The sequence below is a fragment of the Cygnus atratus genome, chromosome 20, assembly GCF_013377495.2.
Source record: "Cygnus atratus isolate AKBS03 ecotype Queensland, Australia chromosome 20, CAtr_DNAZoo_HiC_assembly, whole genome shotgun sequence".
In the NCBI taxonomy this organism is placed as follows: domain Eukaryota; kingdom Metazoa; phylum Chordata; class Aves; order Anseriformes; family Anatidae; genus Cygnus; species Cygnus atratus.
Genome location: NC_066381.1, coordinates 12,083,143 through 12,105,040, shown reverse-complemented (window position 1 = coordinate 12,105,040; position 21,898 = coordinate 12,083,143). Strand labels below are relative to the sequence as shown.

The 21,898-nt window shown below is 55.1% G+C and overlaps 2 long non-coding RNA genes across 3 annotated transcripts; both read right to left on the bottom strand.

The window, feature by feature from the left end:
* Positions 1-8,095: 8,095 nt before the first annotated feature.
* Positions 8,096-11,572, bottom strand: LOC118255058 (uncharacterized). The gene is made up of 3 exons (XR_004780863.2): positions 10,979-11,572; positions 9,649-9,890; positions 8,096-8,243 (listed from the first exon to the last, which is right to left on the bottom strand). It is a non-coding gene; the product is annotated as an uncharacterized LOC118255058 (long non-coding RNA).
* Positions 11,573-12,787: 1,215 nt separating this feature from the next.
* Positions 12,788-16,020, bottom strand: LOC118255110 (uncharacterized). Of its 2 annotated transcripts, none has more exons than XR_004780876.1 (3): positions 15,897-16,020; positions 15,288-15,417; positions 12,788-13,106 (listed from the first exon to the last, which is right to left on the bottom strand). It is a non-coding gene; the product is annotated as an uncharacterized LOC118255110 (long non-coding RNA). The 2 variants fall into 2 exon arrangements; XR_004780875.1 differs by lacking the exon at positions 15,897-16,020 and adding an exon at positions 15,534-15,807.
* Between the last annotated feature and the right edge of the window lie 5,878 nt (positions 16,021-21,898).

Genomic DNA, 21,898 nt, shown 5'->3' with positions numbered 1-21,898 from the left:
TTACTGTGCTGAGCCAAGGTCACGTAGCTTAAACCAAGGAGAAAGAACAAACAAATGTGACAATCCACAAAACAGTCTATACCCAACTCCTCTTCTTTCCTCCTTTCCCCAACAGCCAAGAAGCCCCAGCCCCACATTCCCCAACCCCGTACCACTGCTTCACTCACCTAACATACCAATTTGATGCATCACGCTCCCAGCTCCTCTTGCGCTCCGAGCATCTCCAGCACTTCACGAACTGGAACCGCTGACGCCTGGCGCGCCACAGGAACGTGGCAGGAGATGTACTCTGCTGTCGCAAGGTGCTTCCAAAGCCTGCCCAACAGGCAAAGCACATTAACACAATCCACTGACCAACTCAGGGCTCACACTGCCGTCCACTCACCCTCGTGCCTCATTCAAGTGTCCATGCCCATGCCCTGGGCTACAAGAAGGTCATATCCGTGATGGACAAGCAAACAGTACAGCTCCTTGCAGAGGACTCAAACACAGAGACGAGAGCCAGAAAAATAAAAAACCACCCTCAGGTCCACAAATGCCAAAAGGCCATGAATGCACAGCAGCCCCAACAGGGGTAATCACACGCTTATCCTCTACAGATGAAAAAGGTGACCCTGCTCAGTCTCTCCGTAATACTGAGCTTATGCGGTCAAGCCCCTTGCGATGCGTACTGAAGCTCTTTGTGAAGCCTCTGGACAGTTACGCAAATGGCTTGATATATCTAGAGATTAAAAGATAACTCAAATAAAAAGGAAGCATACCCCACCCATTTCCCAAAAACAAGTTAGCCGGCAACACCTCCTAAACATACCTCTATTACATGAATTCCAAGCACTTAATATCTAGAAGGCTGCAAGGTCTAAAGACTCTACAGCCAGCCAAACCGCAGGCAAAAGCTCCAAAAATAGAACAAACTGTCCCTAACCCTGAAAAAGACTACACCTTACACACCTACTGCTGCTGTTTTCAGATACATGCTTACATGCTTACACAGGGAGCTTCGATGATACTTATCTCCTAAACCCTGCTCCATCACTTTGCCACCAACGTTATAACTTTGATAATATTTGCCTTAATTCTGCAAAAATCATAAGGGAACCTGAACCACAAAGCAAACACACAAAGTAACATCGCCATCCTATCCGTAAACATGCTGTAACAATTACTCACCTGAAGAAGAGCTGCATGCAATACAGGCACCTATTACTAGATTGGTTTACTCTAACAGATCCTACTAGTTGTTACCTCAAAAAGATGGGCTTACCGGTCTCTACTTGGAAACCCATCAGTCCATAGACTCTGACCCACCTAAAGACCCCTGCAACTGACTGAAGGAAAACCAAAGCACTTAGCCCAAGGTGCAGCCCAGGCAGGATGAGCTCTCTGATGGCATGCCTGGGGCTCATATACCATTTGGCCCTGCCCAGCACCCAAACCTAATCACCTGGGAAAGGTGAAAAGGAGGGGCAAAGCACAAGAAAGTAGAAAGAGGAGAATCAGCAGCTGTGGTTTATTTATTTTTGCTTCAGCTTTGAATATTTAAAGCTTTTCTCCTCTACAACACCTGTCTCAGGAACCAAACAGCATTCAAGTGACCTGCTTTGCTCCTGTTCTGAAGACTATCACAGCCCACCTTGCCTGTGGCACCTGATAAACAGAAGAGAAAGCAACCACTGCAGCAAAAGCCACAGCACCCTTAGGACAGTTACTCTCATCTGCTCCTTTACCTCAGCTGCTTACCTACCCCACGTGGCAGATGCTTCCACCCGTTCTCTGAAGCCACCTATAGCACCTCTAAAAGCAAAACTGGAATTTTACTCTATTTCATGTAGTAAAATAACTGCAGTCACAGCCACAGCCAAAAATAACACCTAGCTCTGTTCACTCACCAGAGTCACTCCAGAGATAGCTCAGGTCTTGATGTCCTGTACTGCACACTGCGTTTCAGCCTGAACAAAGGAAAACACAGAAGATAAACATTCAGCTGCCAGCATTAGCACCCGTCCCTCAACAACATAAGTGACCCCATATTTAATGTTATCATTTCAAAACAGCAGTCCACTTGCCTCTGTACCTGGAAGTTAGATCCAAGCTCGAAAGGAACAGCCAGCATCACCCATGCCACCTGGGAATACTAAAGGACAAAATGACCACTGTGCTTGCAAGCAACCACCTGCCACACTGCTCCTCTGTCCCAAACAGCCTCACCTCAGACCCTCAGAGGGAAACACCTGAATGTCTTCCCTTCGCTTCGGATAAGGGACGACTAGGCTGACAACATGCTCACCTTCCCTCACTGCTCCGTGACACGGGGATTTCCCTGTCCAAGACTGCACTAGGCACCTTCAGAGACAAGAGAAAAAGCACACCGTGAGGCACCTCACAGGCACAGCGTACCTACTGCAATACCTCCCTCTTCCCGGCGCCGCGCCAAAAGCTGCCCGGGCGGCGCCGCGCCAAAAGCTGCCCGGGCGGCGCCGCGCCAAAAGCTGCCCGGGCGGCGCCGCGCCAAAAGCTGCCCGGGCGGCGCCGCGCCAAAAGCTGCCCGGGCGGCGCCGCGCCAAAAGCTGCCCGGGCGGCGCCGCGCCAAAAGCTGCCCGGGCGGCGCCGCGCCAAAAGCTGCCCGGGCGGCGCCGCGCCAAAAGCTGCCCGGGCGGCGCCGCGCCAAAAGCTGCCCGGGCGGCGCCGCGCCAAAAGCTGCCCGGGCGGCGCCGCGCCAAAAGCTGCCCGGGCGGCGCCGCGCCAAAAGCTGCCCGGGCGGCGCCGCGCCAAAAGCTGCCCGGGCGGCGCCGCGCCAAAAGCTGCCCGGGCGGCGCCGCGCCAAAAGCTGCCCGGGCGGCGCCGCGCCAAAAGCTGCCCGGGCGGCGCCGCGCCAAAAGCTGCCCGGGCGGCGCCGCGCCAAAAGCTGCCCGGGCGGCGCCGCGCCAAAAGCTGCCCGGGCGGCGCCGCGCCAAAAGCTGCCCGGGCGGCGCCGCGCCAAAAGCTGCCCGGGCGGCGCCGCGCCAAAAGCTGCCCGGGCGGCGCCGCGCCAAAAGCTGCCCGGGCGGCGCCGCGCCAAAAGCTGCCCGGGCGGCGCCGCGCCAAAAGCTGCCCGGGCGGCGCCGCGCCAAAAGCTGCCCGGGCGGCGCCGCGCCAAAAGCTGCCCGGGCGGCGCCGCGCCAAAAGCTGCCCGGGCGGCGCCGCGCCAAAAGCTGCCCGGGCGGCGCCGCGCCAAAAGCTGCCCGGGCGGCGCCGCGCCAAAAGCTGCCCGGGCGGCGCCGCGCCAAAAGCTGCCCGGGCGGCGCCGCGCCAAAAGCTGCCCGGGCGGCGCCGCGCCAAAAGCTGCCCGGGCGGCGCCGCGCCAAAAGCTGCCCGGGCGGCGCCGCGCCAAAAGCTGCCCGGGCGGCGCCGCGCCAAAAGCTGCCCGGGCGGCGCCGCGCCAAAAGCTGCCCGGGCGGCGCCGCGCCAAAAGCTGCCCGGGCGGCGCCGCGCCAAAAGCTGCCCGGGCGGCGCCGCGCCAAAAGCTGCCCGGGCGGCGCCGCGCCAAAAGCTGCCCGGGCGGCGCCGCGCCAAAAGCTGCCCGGGCGGCGCCGCGCCAAAAGCTGCCCGGGCGGCGCCGCGCCAAAAGCTGCCCGGGCGGCGCCGCGCCAAAAGCTGCCCGGGCGGCGCCGCGCCAAAAGCTGCCCGGGCGGCGCCGCGCCAAAAGCTGCCCGGGCGGCGCCGCGCCAAAAGCTGCCCGGGCGGCGCCGCGCCAAAAGCTGCCCGGGCGGCGCCGCGCCAAAAGCTGCCCGGGCGGCGCCGCGCCAAAAGCTGCCCGGGCGGCGCCGCGCCAAAAGCTGCCCGGGCGGCGCCGCGCCAAAAGCTGCCCGGGCGGCGCCGCGCCAAAAGCTGCCCGGGCGGCGCCGCGCCAAAAGCTGCCCGGGCGGCGCCGCGCCAAAAGCTGCCCGGGCGGCGCCGCGCCAAAAGCTGCCCGGGCGGCGCCGCGCCAAAAGCTGCCCGGGCGGCGCCGCGCCAAAAGCTGCCCGGGCGGCGCCGCGCCAAAAGCTGCCCGGGCGGCGCCGCGCCAAAAGCTGCCCGGGCGGCGCCGCGCCAAAAGCTGCCCGGGCGGCGCCGCGCCAAAAGCTGCCCGGGCGGCGCCGCGCCAAAAGCTGCCCGGGCGGCGCCGCGCCAAAAGCTGCCCGGGCGGCGCCGCGCCAAAAGCTGCCCGGGCGGCGCCGCGCCAAAAGCTGCCCGGGCGGCGCCGCGCCAAAAGCTGCCCGGGCGGCGCCGCGCCAAAAGCTGCCCGGGCGGCGCCGCGCCAAAAGCTGCCCGGGCGGCGCCGCGCCAAAAGCTGCCCGGGCGGCGCCGCGCCAAAAGCTGCCCGGGCGGCGCCGCGCCAAAAGCTGCCCGGGCGGCGCCGCGCCAAAAGCTGCCCGGGCGGCGCCGCGCCAAAAGCTGCCCGGGCGGCGCCGCGCCAAAAGCTGCCCGGGCGGCGCCGCGCCAAAAGCTGCCCGGGCGGCGCCGCGCCAAAAGCTGCCCGGGCGGCGCCGCGCCAAAAGCTGCCCGGGCGGCGCCGCGCCAAAAGCTGCCCGGGCGGCGCCGCGCCAAAAGCTGCCCGGGCGGCGCCGCGCCAAAAGCTGCCCGGGCGGCGCCGCGCCAAAAGCTGCCCGGGCGGCGCCGCGCCAAAAGCTGCCCGGGCGGCGCCGCGCCAAAAGCTGCCCGGGCGGCGCCGCGCCAAAAGCTGCCCGGGCGGCGCCGCGCCAAAAGCAAACCTACCAGTCCTGAACAGCTCCCCTGCCAGACAACTCCCCGTCTCCTCCTGCCAACCACACTCAGCACACACACAATTTGGCCCTCAGAAAAAAAAAAAGAACATACACACAAAAAAACAACTGAGCTCCACAAATGCCAAAAAGCCATGCACACACAGCAGCCCCAGCAGGGGTAATCACAGACTTACCCTTTACAGATGAAAGAGGTAACTCTGACACGACCCTGCTCAGTCTCTTGGTAATACTGCGCCTATGTGGTCAAGCCTCTTGTAGTGTGTAATCAAGCTCGTTTTAGTCCTCTGGAGAGTTACACAAGTGGCTTGATACATCTAGAGTTTCAAATATAACCCAAAAACACAAGTGTATCCCACCATCCCAAAAACAAGTGAGCCAGCAACCTCTGCTAAATATCCCTCTAGTAAGTGATTTCCAAGCACTTAAAATCTATAAATCCATAGACTCTAACCTGCCTGAAGACCCCTGCAACTGACTGAAGGAAAAACAAAGCACTTACCCCAAAGAGCAGCCCAGGCAGAATGAACTCTCTAATGGCATACCTGGGGCTCATATACCATTTGGCCCCGCCCAGCACCCAAACCCAATCACCTGGGAAAGGGGAGGGGCAAAGCACAAGAAAGTAGAAAGAGAGCAGGAGCAGCAGCAGCTGTGTTTTTTTTTTTTTTTTTTTTTAATCTGGTTTAGCTCAACAGCATGCAGACTGCAGACAAGAGAACTGGGGTGTTTCTAGAAGCAACAATCCCCATGCTTTTGCTGCAGCTTTGAATATTGAGAGGACAATATGACCAAGCAAGCAACTGAAATTTTTTCAGCTGGAATTAGCTCAAACCTTTCTTTACAAAGAAAGAAAAATCTAGGAGCATAACAGATTACACGCCAAAAAAAAAAAAATTCCATGTAATAACATCACTCGCAGGAAAAATCACGTACTTGAGTAGGCTATCTGAAAACCAAAAGGCTACGCTGATGGGTCTAAACACACTACAGGACACTGGAGCCTGGCCCTCTGCTGCACCGACTTAAAACCCATCCCTACACTCACCAAGGTGCAACCCCAACCCAAACACAGACACAGCATTTCAGCCTCAACACGGTTTTGGGAACTGCTGGAAAGCAGGCTTCATCCTCAGCGAGGCGTACTCAGGCTCCACAGCATGGGGCTTCAGGCACCTCTTCACCTACTGAAGAAGACCACCATCAGGAACTGCCATGCCAGACAACCTTTGTCCTCTACAACACCTGTCTCAGGAACCAAACAGCATTCAAGTGACGTGCTTTGCTCCTGTTCTGAAGACTATCACAGCCCACCTTGCCTGTGGCACCTGATAAACAGAAGAGAAAGCAACCACAGCAGCAAAAGCCACAGCACCCTTAGGACAGTTACTCTCATCTGCTCCTTTACCTCAGCTGCTTACCTACCCCACATGGCAGATGCTTCCACCCGTTCTCTGAAGCCACCTATAGCACCTCTAAAAGAGAAACTGGAATTTTACTCTATTTCATGTAGTAAAATAACTGTAGTGATGGGCACGAAAATGTGCCTGGGCGGCAGCAATCACAGACTTACCCTTTACAGATGAAAAAGGTGACCCTGCTCAGTCTCTTGGTAACCCTACCGTGCTTATGCGGTCGAGGAACCGTACCCCACCATTTCTTAAAAACAAGGTAGCCAGCAACACCTCCTAAGCACACCTCTATTACGTGAATTCCAAGCACTTAAAATCTAGAAGGCTGCAAGGTCTAAAGACTCTACAGCCAGCCAAACCACAGGCAAAAGCTCCAAAAATAGAACAAACTGTCCCTAACCCTGAAAAAGACTACACCTTACACGCCTACTGCTGCTGTGTTCAGATACACGCTTACACAGGGAGCTTCGATGATACATTTCTTCTAAACCCTGCTCCATCACTTCAACACCACAGTTGTAACTTGGATAATATTTGACATACAGGGAAAGACTCACCATAAGTCTCATAATTCTGTGAAAATCGTAAGAGACCTAGAACACACAGACTAACATCATCATCCTATCCATAAACATGCTATAACAGTTACTCACCTGAAGAAGAGCTGCATGCAATACAGGCACCTACTACTAGATTGGTTTACTCTAACAGATCCTACTAGCTGTTACCTCAAAAAGATGTGCGTACCGGTCTCTACTTGGAAACGCATCAGTCCATAGACTCTGACCCACCTAAAGAACCATACAACTGACTGAAAGAAAAACAAAGCACTTACCCCCCAGAGCAGCCCAGGCAGAATGAGCTCTCTGATGGCTTGCCTGGGGCTCATATACCATTTGGCCCCGCCCAGCGCCCAAACCCAATCACCTGGAAAAGGGGAAGGGCAAAAAACAACAAACTAGAAAGAGAGCAGGAGGAGCAGCAGCTGTGAATATTGAAAGGACAATATGACCAAGCAAGTAACTGAAACTTTTTCAGCTGGAATTAGTTCAACCTTTCTTTACATAGAAAGAAAAATCTAGGAGCATAACAGAGTACCCGCCAAAACCAAAGTCAATGTAAGAACATCAGTCGCACGAAAAAAAAATGCGCCTGCGCGACGCCACTCAGCCTGCGGTACCCACTTGTCACCAGCAGGTGCCGTCCCGAGGACAGCAGGCACGGCTTCCCACACCGTTTTCCCGGAAAAAGCACAAACGAAAACAGCAGAAATTTGCACCCCACGCCGTCTCAGGAAGTATCTGCCTTGAGCAACGTGCCGCTTGTGGCTGGGAAGCTGAGCGGCAGCAAGCTGAAACACTACATTTTTTACCAGGACAAAAAAGGTGGGAGATAATAACAAACCCAACGTGGCCAATGGGAAGCTCAGAGCTCAAGGACCACAACTCCAGGCTTGCTGCTGGACAAGGTGCTCCTGGTGGCCTGACGCTGCGGACACCGCAGAGCCAACCCCGGGCTTCCCAACCTGCAGCCCAGCGCCCACAGACCCGTGCCTGCCACCCCCTGCCATCCCCGCCTGGGCTTTCCTTGCCCCAGCCGCCAATCCCACAGGACCCGGCCTCCCCGACACCTGCCGGGAACCCCCAGCCCCCCACACACACTTGCACCTCTGCAAGCAGCCCCCGCCACGCAGAGCAGTCCCCCAGGGCCCAGGGAAGCAAAGACATCAGCGAGCTGCCCTCCCGGTCCCACAACAGGCAGCCACTCCCCCACCCGGCAGGGCTGCCCCCGCACTCTGAGGGGCCGTCCGCATCCAGCAGCTGACGGACATGGGGCCAACCCCCCCCGGCCCCTGCCCCCTCCACACCCACCCCGCTACGGAACCTGCAGCCACACACACACAGCGACGGCCACTTCCCAGGGCCGCAACCATCAAAGGGGGCACGGGCCATAAAGCAAACTTTATTAAACTGCTGTGCAGGACTCCCGGGACGGGGGCTGCGGTGGGGCTCCCTGCCCGGTCGTTCTCCCCTTCCCCTGGCGGGCAAGGCATCGAGCGGCATCCGTCTGTCCATCCATCCGTCCTTCCCTGCGTGGGGAACGGATGCTGAAGTGGGCTTCTCACTATCGCTGCTTTGGGTAGTTGTGGAGTAATTGCCTGAAGTAACTAGGCAAATTAAACTAATATTCACCTTTTAAAGAAAACGTACGGCATTGAAGAAGCTTTCAGGGTGGAGGGCAGCTGCGCTATCTAAGCATTCCCTGGGCCTCCAACTTTACATGCTATTGCATCAGGGGAACTCGGTGTGCTGACTCTAAGGAACAGGATAGAGCGTAGAGCGGAGTGGAGACACCGCGGCTAGGCTCTGTGACCAGATGAGGACCTGATGCTCTTGTACACACCAAGACCGATAAGCTGCACGTTTGCTACCCTGAGCCAACGACCTGTCATGTTTTTGACAAAACGCTGTACTCTAGGGAACTTTTGCTCATTCTAATACTATTATAATAGCAAAACAAACCTCCATCCCAAAAGCATGCGCTCTGAATTTCTCAGACCCTATACCTTTAAACGAAAGCGAGAAAACTTTTTACCAATCATAACCAAGATATGCCTGACTAGAGTGACTCTAGCTCCACCTAAAAGATAGAAAATAATATAAATTGGCTGAAGAGAAAGGGGATGTTAGGGAAGATATCATCACGAAGGACATCTTTCTGACTTCCAGGATCAGTTGACAGGCTGAGCCTCTCTTCTATCCCTCCCCCCATGGCATTGGGATGTCGTGCGGTAAGATTTGAACACTTGGTTATACCAGGTGTCTCCATGGAAACTTAGAAATCTCTAGTCTTTGTGTCTTTTAACACATTAATAGCCAGGATGAGTACCTGTGTATTTCATGCATGCTCGCTTGCTTTTGCGGACAGTGAATTTATCGTCAGCAATCCAAAGAACCCGTGCCCCTTTTGCTGTAATAAATTGCTCTTCATTGCTTTGTTCCTAGCCGTGACAATTCTCATTGAACACGACTAGAGCAAGGGTGTGTTTGACAGGCTAACTATTTCTAGTTCTAGGAAGCTACTACAACGTGACAGGCACTTTGCGCTTCCCAGCTCTGAGCAGGAAAACCTCCGAGGCGCAGCCCAACGATCAAGCGCAGCAAAGACCCGCGCCCGGCCGCCGCACCCCCCACCCCTCCCGGCCCGACGCTCCGGGGAGGCACCCCCGAAGGCTCTTGTTCGCCTCACGGCCGGCAACCGCGCTCGCAGCCATCGGCAACCTGCGCCTCCCGGCGCCCACGGCCCGGCCTCGGTTCGGGGAAAGACCGGCCGCGCGCCCCGGAGCCCACGTGGCCGCCCGGCACCACAGAACTACAGCTCCCAGCATGCCTCGGAACGGAGAAGTCCATCCAACCCAGAGAGGACTCCGCCTCTCTTCCCCGCCCCGCCGCCCCCCTCTCCCCCAACCCCCCAAAGCCCCGCGCAGTGCAGACCTCGCCGCTCGCCCGGTCCGGTCCGGCGCCACCCCCTCCCCGCACAAGGGCCATTTCCGCAGAAGCCGCCGACCGTGCTTCCCGGCCCGGCCCGGCGCGGCTCCTGCTCCGGAGACGGGCGCCGCCATTTTGCCGCGGGCAGGGGTCCTGCGCGCCGCCCGGCTCCCCTTCCTGAGGCGAGGCGGCCGGCTCCGCGCATGCGCGGAAGCAGAGCGATGTGCGGAGCAGCGCTGATGTGCGACCTAAACAAAATAAATAAAAAAAAACCAAGGCTTTTTTTCAAAGAAGGTCCGGGTATGCTTGGCCCTCTCCTAACAAAGCTTGTAGCAGGTGCTATCTTCCTGTGTTTTCTAGCCGAAGGGAAAAGTAGCCCTACCCTAAAGATAACAGGACTTTGCTTGTTTGGAAGTAAGCTAAATATGTTTCTAAGTGCTTTCTGCAAAATACAAGCTACCAGAAAACTTAACCACAGAACAAGAAATTTCATCTGCAGAATAAACATGCCCATTCTTTAATCCCCGTCCTTTGGGGAATACCAAAATCCGTTGGAGGCAAATTGATGCTAGACAGGTAAACTTCAGAAGGGAGTGTATGTTACATTTAGGAAACACTTTGCACTTGGCATCTAAGGTCCAAGCTGACTCTAGGAAAGTCACGGTTCTTTCTGAAGGCGTTTAAGAACTTGGTGCGACTTTTTCCTCAAAGCACAAACACCTCTGCAACTTTAAAGCATACTCCTATGCATGGTTTCATTAAAACACTTTCAAAATTAAAGAGTAACAAAGTATGGGCGCTTATCCAAATGGTTGTGGGTTAGCTGCCCCAGACGGCACTGAGCCCCCAGCAGACCCTTGCTTGCTTCCCCTCCCGAGTTGGGTGGGGGAAGAGACTCAGAAAGGCAAAAGCAAGAAAAGTCACGCATTGCGGTCAAGACAGCTTAACGGGTACAGCAAAAGCAGCACACGCAAACAAAGTAAAGTAAGGAGTCCAACATCCACCCCAACCCCCCAGCTTTTACTGCCAAGTGTGCCATTCTGGCTGCATGCCCTCCCAGCTGCTCTTGATAAGCATAACCTATCAGAAGTATAGTTGGAATAGTATGGTCAAGTTGTACGCTATTGTAAGGATTTTCACTGCTGTAGTATTGCCGAGATTGTTGACCGTATTGTACTAAGCTCTATTTGCTGCTGTATGACTCCATTTACTATATCTAGTTGCCTTTTGACTGCCTCTAATTGCTGCTGCTATTAATTACTGTTGTTCCCTCAGTATCTGCTACCTGCGTTTATTAACTTCCTGGGATCAACTTGTTATCAATATGCACACATACCTTTTCAATAATCACCGCAACTGCTAGCAATCTTTTGTGGTAAGCAGCAACAAATAGAAAAATGAGAAAATAAAGCCTCCACGTCTGTCGGTACCGGGGAATCCTGCGAACCCTGATGACAAGTATCGCCCCCGACAGCCTGGAAGCCCCGTGGGAGCAAGCTGGCCACACAGCCAGCCTGGCAGTGTCCTTGGACATGGCTCAGCTGGCAGCGCAGCTGCTGCCAAATCCATGTGCCGCCTGGCTTCAGCCCTGCCTGCGGGCACCCGCGTCGCTGGTGGCGCCAGGGGTGGCAGGAGTAGGAGCAAAGACGAGGGGCGCTCTGGCAAAGCCAGGAACATTGCTCCCCTCCGCTAAACCGCGCGAATCCCTATGGGGACACATTCGAGCCAGCCCGGGGGGACGAGGGCGCGGGCGGCCCTCAGGGCTACTGCCGGACACAGGCTGGGCTGAAGGGAACCGGGGGCCGCGGGCAGGGGGCTGGCGGCAGCAGCAACTGTGGAAAAATGTCCAAGGGGCCGTAGAGGACTACCCTGACCGGGCGGCTGCCCCGCCTGCGTGGGGGCAGAGGCTGCGCCGGGGCGCCTCCCGGCCGTAATCCGCAGTCGCAGTCAGGCGCGTGCCCGGCACCTCCCTCCGAGCGCCACTTCCCGCCGGGCGTTCGCGCAGCCTCCCTGGGGCGCAGGGTGGGCTCGCGACGCTTCCCGCCCTTGGCTCACGAGCCGTGGGAGGCGGCCGCTCCGGAGCCGCGGGGGAACCAGAGGTAGGCGGCTGGGCTCAGCCGTGCGACTGCCGGCAGGGTGCGCTCTGTGATAAGAAACCTCGGATAGACCTGGGGCATAGGGCACAAATCAGTAGAGGGAAAATCTGTGGTAACATTAGAAGATATAAAATAACATTTATGGGCTAAAATCTGAGGTAACTTGAAGGGGACAAAATGAGTATTTTGAGGGAAATTCTGTGGTAACATTAGAGGATATAAAACGACATTTATGGATTGAAATCTGAAGTAACTTGAAAGGGGCAAAATGACCATTTTGTGAGAGAAAGTCTGTGGTAAAATTAGAGGATATAAAATGACATTTATGGATTAAAATCTGAGGTACCCTGAAGGGGACAAATTAAGCATTTTGTGAGGGAAATTCTGTGGTAACATTAGACGATATAAAATGACATTTATGGGCTAAAATCTGAGGTACCTTGAAGGGGAAAAATGAGCATTTTTTTGGAGGGAAAATCTATGGTAAGGTTTGGGGATATAAAATAACATTTTGGGACGTAAAATCTGAGGTAACTTCAGAAGGTACAGAATAACATATTAGGGGGAAAATCTAAGGAAACCTAGGGGGTAAAATTACCTTTTTTATGAGGAAAATTCTGCGGTAACATTAGAGGATATAAAATGACATTTATGGATTAAAATCTGAGGTACCTTGAAGGAGACAAATTAAGCATTTTGTGAGGGAAACTATGTGGTAACATTAGAGGATATAAAATGACATTTATGGGCTAAAATCTGAGGTAACTTGAAGGGGACAAAATGATCATTTTGAGGGAGATTCTGTGGTAACATTAGAGGATATAAAACTACATTTATGGATTAAAATCTGAGGAACCTTGAAGGGAACAAATGGAGCATTTTGTGAGGGAAATTCTGTGGTAACGTTTGCGGATAGAAAATGGTATCTTGGGGATAAAACCTGAGGTAACTTCAGAGGGTAAAGAATGACACTGTTAGGGAGCGGAATCTAATGAAACCTAGAGGGGAGAGTTATCATTTTTGAAGGGAAAACCTGCGGTAACATTAGAGGATATAAAACTACATTTATGGATTAAAATCTGAGGTTACTTGAAGGGGACAAGTGAAGCATTTTGTGAGGGAAAATCTGCAGTAATATAAGAGGATATAAAATTACATTCATGGGTTAAAAACCAAGGAACCTTGAAGGGAACAAATTAAGAATTTTTGAAGGGAAAATCTGTGGTAACAAATGGACGAAAGGACGCAACTGTCATCCCCATATCCTTCAGACGCAGAAGCCGGCCCATGTCCCGTCTCACGGCTTCCTCCTTCGTTTTTGCAGTGTCCGATGGTGGAGGAGGAAGAAAGAAGAGTCCCAGTGTGGAGCTGCGAGGCAAGAGTGAGGCAAGACTAGCGGAGGTCTGATGAGGTGGCAAGAGAAAGGCAGCCAGGGCAAAGGGAACCCCCTGTCATGGGGGCTGCGGTCACGGGAGAGCACGGCTGGTTTGCGCTGGGTGCCCTCCCTGTAAGCAGGGCTGGGTCTTTGTGCTTTTTTTGGCCTTTTGGCCCGTTGCTCCTCTGGCTGCCCGGAGAGCGCAGTCCCCCTGTAAGCAGGGCGAGAGGCAGCATCTCTGCACCCGAAGGGGAGATGTAGCTCGCCAGACCCCGAGGCCCCCCTGTAAGTGGGGTCAGTCTGTTTCCCTGCTCCTGTGGTCCCAGTGGCTTTCTGACCGCCATCGGCCAGCCAGCGTGACCCCCTGTCATTGGGGTGTGTCACGGCTCTTGGCCTTTGCCTCCCAGGAAGCCCCTGTTGGCATGTTGAGGCCTGTGGCCTCCATGCAGCCCCTTGGGGCAGGCCTGAGGCTCTCCCATCCTGCTGGCGGGGAGGGAGGGGTTGCTCCCCAGGTGCTGGCTGCATGGAGTTCTCTTTCTCTTCTGGAATGCCAGCTTGACCCCTACCCCTGTCCCTGGCCCTGCCCTGGCCCAAGCTGCCGTGAGTGAGCGAGCGAGCAAGCGTGCTTGTCCTTTAGGCCCCTGTTAGAAGTGCTGCAGCTTAGCTTGGCCTTCCCAGGAGAGAAAGGAGGGCTCTGGGCAGCCACAGGGGCATTCCCTCTCAGCCAGCGAATGGAGTGGAGGGAGAGTGAGGGCCTGTCCCTGCCTTTTTTTTGGGGGGGGGGAGGGGGGGAGGAGGCTGGGGGGGAGGCCAGTTTCTAGTGGGGCAGCAAGGCCACCAGCCTGTAGCCAGGGCGTGGGTCCATGCCCTTGCAGCCACCCACCAGCCTGTAGCCAGGGCGTGGGTCCGTGGCCACCCGTTCTGCTGGCGCCCTGCCAATGTGACAGCCCCGTCCTCGGGGTGCGTGTCACCAGCCATGGAGCCCTCTCTCCTGTCCCCTTGTCCCCCTGTCCCAAGAGCAGCCCATCACCCCCCCTGTAAGCAGGGCTGGGGAGGCTGCAGTGCAGCAGCTGGCTGCTTTAGGCAGGCAGCCGGAATGAGCCCTCCCTTGCCCTGCAGAGGGAGGGTGCGGGTTCAGGAGGTGCTGGGCACAGACCCTGCTTTTTGGGATGAGGTTGCTCCCGGGCATAAGAGGCAACGCTGTGGTGCAGCCAGGAGGGCCAGCCCGTAACTGGGGCGCAGGCCAGAGCATTTTGCTCCGTGGGGCTTTTTGGGACTGGGCAGCGCTGGGGGAGCGCCCTGTAGGCAAGGCTGTGTGCATCCCCTGGGCTGGGTGGGAGGACTTGTAAGGCCCTGTCCTGTAAGCAGGGTGGGTGTGTCTGGCCCCAGCCTTTCAGAGGCGTGGGGCTGAGATGCATGGGGCCGGGTGTTGGCCCTCCCTGTACACGGGGCTGGGGTCCCGGCCCACAGCCTTTGGCCGTGCTGCCCCATGTCCTAGCTGCTGGGAGTTGTTCCTGCTGCTGCGGGCGAAGGCCAAGCTCTGGGTCTCCCTGGGTGTTGTCATCCCGCCTGTAAGCGGGGTCTGGGTGTGGGAGCCTCTGTGCTCTGCCGGCAGCGTGTGTGGGGCAATGGCCCCGCTAGCGGGGTGCTGGTTTGGGTGCCCCCGAATGGGAGAGAAGGAGCCTCCCACGGGCCTTGGGACCAGGGCTGCCCTGTAAGTCTGGGCCCAGCAGTGCCCTGCTGTCCCGGGCACTTTGCACTCCAGGCAGTGGCTGGATCCCCCTGTAAGCAGGGGTGTGAGCTCCGTGGCCGCTGCCTTGCACGCTCAGCTTCATTTGCCCTGGCTGCCCACCTCTGAGCCCAGCTCCAGTTCCGGCCCCGTCTGGAGCTCTGCTGCGCATCGCCTCGGTGAGAAACGCTGATCCGCGGTGGTTTGAGGAGGGGGGTAGGATGGTGGGGGGTCAGGGTAAGGTTAGGGGCAGAGGGCTGGCCACCGGCCAGGTATTCCTGGTGGGACCTCACCCTGCCCCGCCCCTGCTCCCGGCAGTCCGAGCCCCGAGGCGCCCGGGGCCGAACCACCCCGTACCTCCGCGTCCATGAGGGCGGAAACACCCGAATGCCCACCGCCACCGCTGAAGGGTCTCGCTCGTCTCAATGGTGGTCCCAGCACTCACCCCCCACCGCCGCCGCAGGGAAACATGCCCGGAGCGCCGCCGTGTTTCTCCCGACCACCACGCCCGTGCTCCCGGTGCGCGTCTGGAAACGCCGCCTGCCGAACGGTCGCGACGGGAATCGCGCACGGAACTGGAAAGAAACCGTGCCGAAGAGCACAATGCAGGGGGCGTGCGGCTCTGGGAAAAAGCACCTCCCGCCGCGAGTACTGCTGACGAACGTAGGATGGCCGCCCCGAAGGCACGTACCAGGAAACTACACCTGTCGGCGCGCCACGGGACGTGGTGGTGTCTGGCGTCTGACCCTACGCGTACGCCGTAAGAGCTCTTCCCGCTCCACCGCACTTTCCCGCAGCGGAGCACGGAAGTCCCGCGTAGCGCAGCCCTCGGCACCGCTCCGCCGAAGCGCAGCCTCCCCACTTCCGCCCGACCCTGACCGCTCCCACCTTGGGGATCTCCACGGGAGCCACCGATTGCGTGCCCCCACCCCGCACTCCCGTCTGGTCGCAGAGCCTCCCTGCTGCCCCCCCCAACGCCTTCCCCCGGCCGCAGAGTGCCTCGCACCGGGCCCCGTCCCAAGTTGCCCCGGACAGCCCCCCTCGTTTGTATCACCGCTTTCGTGACTGGGAGTCCCACAGGCACCCAGACCCAGGCACCTCCCTCACTCCGGACCTCAGCGGGTGCCGTCGCTACTAATTTAAAGGCACGGCGGGCGCCGCCATGCTGTACGGATTCAGCGGCACTTTTGCTGCCGTACCGGGCTTCAGCCGTTGCGTAGCACCGAGTGCGATGGAGCTGCTGCGCATGTGCGGCGCAGAGCGCCGCAGTACCGCGCTCCGGTCTCCAGGTGCCAGTGCTGCGGCCGGTGGCTCTCGTGCTTCCTTCCGCACTGCTGCAGGAGCGCGGTTTGGTCGGCGGGTGGCAGTAGCAGCTTACAGCCACCTCGCTTTCTGGAGTTCACCCCTCCGAAACTGCGTGCGGCACCTTCCAAGAGAGAGGAGACGCGCACGCCGAGATACCTCCCACAGCCCGCCTGCAGCCATTCCTCTCTCCTGATCCTGTATGTTGGCTGCATCCCCACCCTGAGTGCGAGTCTTCAGTCTGCCACACTGATGACTGGTCACTACATGTAAAGCACAAACAACGGGGTATCTATAACTGCATTAATCACGACACGACAAAAATAACCTGTTTCAGCTCAGCGGTCATCACTTAGTTTGCCCGGGTCTGCTCAGATGTAGCCACAGTGCTTGTATTTTAACACTGGATGGCACCTGGATGCTGAGTGATAGCTTGACAATTCCTTTTGTTCCTTTAGTCTTGTTTCCTTTTGTGAATACCATCTTAAATTCTAACTACATTCTACAGCTTTCCAAACAGACACTAAGCCACACATGCTCAACTTTACTCAATTTTGCATTGATTTACAAGAATGGATTTAAATCAATACAAGATTGAGTCTGCAGGAATGACACTCCTCTGTGCCCAGACCTATCACATCAACAGCCTCTCCCAAATGATTTAGGCACTTGTGAAGTAACTGAAATAACTCTCCTTGCCAGCTGCTGGCAGCTACTCCCCCGTGAAGTGACCCATATAGTCTTTGCCAGATCACAAAGACTGGAAGAACTCAGGCACATGAATGTCAAAATATGTGTACAGAGCAATTTTGTTAAATAAGAGCAGTGAAATAATTGGGACATGAGACTGAGCTGCTGGCAGATACAGACACAGACACAGATTTCTAGGTTGGAAGAGACCTCAAGATCATCGAGTCCAACCTCCGACCTAACACTAAGTACTCCACTAAACCATATCGCCAAGCTCTACATCTAAACGTCTTTTAAAGACCTCCAGGGATGGTGACTCCACCACCTCCCTGGGCAGCCCGTTCCAATGCTTAATAACCCTTTCGGTAAAGAAATACTTCCTAACATCCAACCTAAAACTCCCCTGTCGCAACTTTCGCCCATTCCCCCTCGTCCTGTCACCAGGCACGTGGGAGAACAGACCAACCTCCACCTCGCTACAGCCTCCTTTAAGGTAACTGTAGAGAGCGATAAGGTCGCCCCTGAGCCTCCTCTTCTCCAGGCTGAACAAGCCCAGCTCCCTCAGCCGCTCCTCGTAAGACTTGTTCTCCAGACCCCTCACCAGCTTGGTCGCCCTTCTCTGGACTCGCTCGAGCACGTCCATGTCCTTCCTGTAGCGAGGGGCCCAAAACTGAACACAGTACTCAAGGTGCGGCCTCACCAGAGCTGAGTACAGGGGCACAATCACTTCCCTAGACCTGCTGGCCACACTGCTTCTTATACAGGCCAGGATGCTGTTGGCCTTCTTGGCCACCTGAGCACACTGCTGGCTCATATTCAGCCGACTATCAACCAATACTCCCAGGTCCTTCTCGGCCAGGCGGCTTTCCAACCACTCATCTCCCAGCCTGTAGCTCTGCTTGGGGTTGTGCCCCAGGTGCAGGACCCGGCACTTGGCCTTGTTGAACTTCATACAGTTGACCTCAGCCCATCGCTCCAGCCTATCCAGATCCTCCTGCAGAGCCTTCCTGCCCTCGAGCAGATCGACACACGCACTTAGCTTGGTGTCATCTGCAAACTTACTGAGGGTGCACTGGACGCCCTCATCCAGATCATCGATAAAGATATTAAAGAGGACCGGCCCCAGTACCGAGCCCTGGGGGACACCACTTGTGACCAGCCTCCAACCAGATTTGACTCCATTCACCACAACTCTCTGGGCCCAGCTATCCAGCCAGTTTCTAACCCAGCGAAGCGTACGCCAGTCCAAGCCCCGAGCAGCCAGTTTCTTGAGGAGAATGTTGTGGGGAACGGTGTCAAAAGCCTTACTGAGGTCAAGGTAAACCACATCCACAGCCCTTCCCTCATCCACCAAGCGCGTCACTTGGTCATAGAAGGAGATGAAGTTCTGTATGAAGTTCAACAAGGCCAAGTGCCGGGTCCTGCACCTGGGGCACAACCCCAAGCAGAGCTACAGGCTGGGAGATGAGTGGTTGGAAAGCCGCCTGGCCGAGAAGGACCTGGGAGTATTGGTTGATAGTCGGCTGAATATGAGCCAGCAGTGTGCTCAGGTGGCCAAGAAGGCCAACAGCATCCTGGCCTGTATAAGAAGCAGTGTGGCCAGCAGGTCTAGGGAAGTGATTGTGCCCCTGTACTCGGCTCTGGTGAGGCCGCACCTTGAGTACTGTGTTCAGTTTTGGGCCCCTCGCTACAGGAAGGACATGGACGTGCTCGAGCGAGTCCAGAGAAGGGCGACCAAGCTGGTGAGGGGTCTGGAGAACAAGTCTTACGAGGAGCGGCTGAGGGAGCTGGGCTTGTTCAGCCTGGAGAAGAGGAGGCTCAGGGGCGACCTTATCGCTCTCTACAGTTACCTTAAAGGAGGCTGTAGTGAGGTGGGGGTTGGTCTGTTCTCCCACGTGCCTGGTGACAGGACGAGGGGGAATGGGCGAAAGTTGCGACAGGGGAGTTTTAGGTTGGATGTTAGGAAGTATTTCTTTACCGAAAGGGTTATTAAGCATTGGAACGGGCTGCCCAGGGAGGTGGTGGAGTCACCATCCCTGGAGGTCTTTAAAAGACGTTTAGATGTAGAGCTTGGCGATATGGTTTAGTGGAGTACTTAGTGTTAGGTCGGAGGTTGGACTCGATGATCTTGAGGTCTCTTCCAACCTAGAAATCTGTGTCTGTGTCTGTGTCTGTGTCTGAGATCAGGTTCGTCAAGCAGGACCTGCCTTTCATAAACCCATGCTGACTGGGCCTGATCGCCTGCTTGCCCTGCAAGTGCCGCGTGATGACCCTCAAGATAATCTGCTCCATGAGCTTTCCTGGCACTGAGGTCAAACTGACAGGCCTATAGTTCCCCGGGTCTGCCCTCCGGCCCTTCTTGTAGATGGGTGTCACATTGGCTAGCCGCCAGTCAACTGGGACCTCCCCCGATAGCCAGGACTGCCGATAAATGATGGAAAGCGGCTCGGCCAGCTCCTCCGCCAGTTCTTTCAGTACCCTAATGCTCATATACAGAAGGCTATGATCACAAAACACTGTGCTAAGTCTTATGATGCAACTGTGTGGAGATGGAAGCAAACCTCAGTGCAGACAGTTGCGAAATGAATAGCTTTTCTACAAGATTAAGGCCAATGCCCCCCCCCCGCCCCCCATCAGGATGCTATCCCCCCCGCCCCCATTTGGATGCTATCTGTATATATATACACATAGATAATATGTGAATTCTCTGTGGATCTACATAGCACACAGAATCACAGAATCATCTAGGTTGGAAGAGACCTCCGAGATCACCTAGTCCAACCTCTGACCTAACACTAACAAGTCCTCCACTAAACCATATCACTAAGCTCTACATCTAAATGCCTTTTAAAGACCTCCTGGGATGGTGACTCAAATGGTGACATCCTCATATGCAAACATTTGATGACAGAGTCACTTCTAAAGGATTTAGACTCCTTTGCAATAGTGCCTTCTGCCTATCTATGCCCCCAAAGCCACTTTACCATACACTCTACAGGAATTGCACTTCTGAGCTAAGGCTCATTATCTTTCCTCACAGAGTCCAGGCTCATCTACACGTTAGACAAATTCTACACAGTTGTTTTTTTGTTGTTGTTCTTTTAAAAAACATAGCTAGAGCCCACAGCAGTTGCCAAAAGGCTCTAGGGACAACAACATACTCTGCAAGCAATCTGGAAAAACATTAATACATACTGCTCCCTGAAAAAATATCTTCCACCCTTCAACACCCCCCATGCAGTTACTATGCTGAGAACAAACTACATGCTGCTAAACACACTGTACCATGCCTGTTACTCAGCCTTGAGTAGGCCTACTGCTCTTACCTCAGATAGGAACCTTAGCTTCTCCAAGCTTGAAAACATTTCTCAGATATCTGCTATCAACAAATATAAATCCCAACCCCTACTCCAACTGAAAGCCACCAAGACATTAAAAACCCCAACGTGAGAACTCAGGTTGGTAAAACCCAAAGCCCCACCTGCCACACCACCCACAATCCTCGTGAAAGAGGAGGCAAAAACCAGCAGAAAGCATAAAGGCATAAAAAAAAAAAGACAAAAAAAAAAAAGACTGCTATTATAAAAGACTATATCTTCCCTTTTGTTATGACCGCATATATCACTGCAGCAATATAAACAGGTATGTAGTTTAACTTTTTTTTTTTTTTATGACAAACACAAACCTTTCTTTTTAAGCTCTAAGAAGTATTTGAGATTATTGGTGGCTACACTGGGAAGCAATTGAGAAAAATTTGTAGTGGTATCAGCAGCAGAATTATAACACTTTAGTTTCCATTTTAAGAAGGAATATGCTATACTCCTGCACTTCATTTTTATTGGGCCTATGTTCACAGGAGAGGTCCTGAGGAGAACAGAGAGATACCAAAAGTTGAAAGAAAAAATGAGGGCCTCAACAGGAGACCTGAGGGAAAAAGAGGGGTTCAAAGGAGGCTATGCCAGAGATCCTGCCTCCTGGAAATGCTCTGTGATGTCCTAGAAGCCCAGTAAAAGAAGACTATGTGTTCTGGCATGCCACATAGAACAAAATCGCTGACTAGCAGACCAGTAGTGGAAGACTGTCACCCAACATGGCCCATTGCCATTAGCCCCGCTGGGGCAACTGTGCCTGCCAGAGCAGCAGAGGTGTGTCCCAGATTCTGAGAATGGCTTGCTGACAGCTAAAGAGAGGGCCTAGGATTTTGCAATAGAGAAGGAAATGTATTAAGAGAACAAATGGTGAGTTCTACAATGCAATAAAAAGAGAGGGGAAAAAAAGGGAAAGCATCATGGTATAGGGAGTCAAATGAATAACTCTGGGAGCACAGAAAGGTAAAGGAAGGGCCCAAGGTCATGCCAAAGGGGATTAGAAGACCAGGAGAACATGAAAAAGCACCAGGAAAAGTCTGGGATGCAGGAGAAAGCTAAACAGAAAAACTTTGTCACACTTTGCATGACAAATGGAGAGCCTTGGTACACACCAAAGGCCTGCTAATGCATGCAGTGGAGCTTGATGTGTCTCATGGGAAGTCACCTGTTGCCCTGGGAACTTCATCTCCCAACCTCACCAGTGAAGACACTGGCCCCTGGCACCAGACATGCTGTGAACATCTCAGGGTGCTGACAGCTAATGCAGGAGCAGCCTTGGGACTCCATAATAGTGAAGGCATCCTGGCTGTCCTCTGGATGATGCCAATAGTTCCTACTGGCCAAAGGCCCATGGCAATGCAAAAGAAATCCCTGGTAGCCCTGTGAACAGCACTGGGACTATCCTGAAACCTTGACAAACTTTAAAGTGGTTCAAGAGTCCTTGGGACTGGTGTTCCTCCTTCCCACCCAGAGTGTATGTAACCTCCTACTTGGAGTTCTGCATTGAGGCACTTTTTACTAAGTGCAAAGTGATATGGATATATGAGTGGCATCTGCAAAGAGCTGTCACTGGACACAGCCTCTGTGGGACACCTGAATGCCGAGCCCCACTTGTGGATGAAAACAAACTGTATGTCAGAGACTATGGGGCCAGGGGAAGCCAGGTGCGTACCACAAAGAATAATGCTTGGTGGAG